Genomic DNA, 1,412 nt, shown 5'->3' with positions numbered 1-1,412 from the left:
AGTTACTAAAACACTATGGTCCTGGCAAAGTTAATACATCAGAAGCAGAGCTAGGTATTCTTGGGAACTTAAAATTTCATAAAGGTACTTTGCTAATTAATTGCCATATAATCCAATAAATGATGCTGAACTCAAATTTCTTTCATACACACAAAACCAAATCCCAGCTTGATTAACAATATAAACAGAAAAAGCTACTGAGAAACTTGTGAGAGTCAGAACTTTTTTTTTCTTTTTTTATTTAATAGAACTTAATTCACTTTATTTGTTATAGAAAATCCACTATGTGGTGGCCACAGCTGGAGCCTGAGTCCTCTGCACAGAGACTCTGTTGTGAGTCTTTACAAGATGATCCGTGAATTTCCGGTAGGGAGACTTAGTGAACACCATCTCTTTTCAGAGATCTGGGGTCAAATAGCTGTAGTTCTTAGAGATGGCATCAAAGGTGGCCTTAGCGAAGTTACCCAGGGTAGTTGTGCAGCCCCTGGCTGAGGTGTAACAGTCATTAATTCCAGCCATCATCAACAGCTTCTTAGGCACAGGGGCTGAGACGATTCCAGTGCTTCAGGGTGCAGGGATCAGACACAACAACACAGAGTCACAGCACCCAGTCACCTTGCAGGGAACGTTGTGAGGCTTGCCAATCTTGTTACCCCAGTAGCCATGCCGCACAGGGACAATGGAGAGCTTGGCTAGGATGATGGCCCCACGGATGGCAGTAGCCACCTTCTTGAAGCACTTGACGCCCAAGCCAACATGGCCATTATAGTCTCCGATGCAGACAAAGACCTTGAACCTGGTCCGCTGGCCAGCACGTGTCTGCTTCTGCACTGGCATGATTTTCAACCCTTCATCCTTGAGGGACATGCCCAGGAAGAAGTCAATGATCTCAGACTCCTTGATGGGCAGGGAGAAGAGATAAATCTCCTCCAATGATTTTTATCTTCATATCTTTCACCAGGCCGCCCAGTTTGGTGACAGGGAGCCACTCCTTGTCCTCGGCTTTGCCTCCTCGAGCTCCGCGGCCCCTCCCAAGGCCCCGTCCATGGCTGCAGCCCCGACCTCGCAGACCGCTACTGAAGCCTCCATGGAAACCACTGCGGGCTTCCACCCCAGGGCCCCCAGGGCCTCCAGGCCCTCCAGTTGCACCGGTGTCATCCTCCATTTGGTGTTTTCTCAGAGGAGAGTCAGAACTTTATGGCTTCTGCTTTGCTTTTCTGGATTTCACAAGATTTCCACCTTTGATAGGGTATGCTGTTGTTGTTGTGTACCATCAAGTCGGAAGCGACCCATAGCTGAGCCTCCGGTGGGTTTTCAGAGGGAGTTAATTACACAGGAGCAGATTGCCAATCCTTCTCCCACTGAGTTTTGAGTTTTGAGGCTGATGGCCTCAAACTACGTGCCTTCAGGAT

General features: G+C 48.2%; 1 pseudogene; it reads right to left on the bottom strand.

The window, feature by feature from the left end:
* Positions 1-282: 282 nt before the first annotated feature.
* LOC102876755 lies at positions 283-1,165 on the bottom strand (annotated as a pseudogene).
* Positions 1,166-1,412: the final 247 nt, after the last annotated feature.

The sequence above is a fragment of the Elephantulus edwardii genome, unplaced genomic scaffold (assembly GCF_000299155.1).
Source record: "Elephantulus edwardii isolate Elephantulus edwardi_28Jun2011 unplaced genomic scaffold, EleEdw1.0 scaffold00111, whole genome shotgun sequence".
In the NCBI taxonomy this organism is placed as follows: domain Eukaryota; kingdom Metazoa; phylum Chordata; class Mammalia; order Macroscelidea; family Macroscelididae; genus Elephantulus; species Elephantulus edwardii.
The sequence above is the reverse complement of the archived record's forward strand: the minus strand, read 5'-3'. Positions and strand labels throughout refer to the sequence as shown.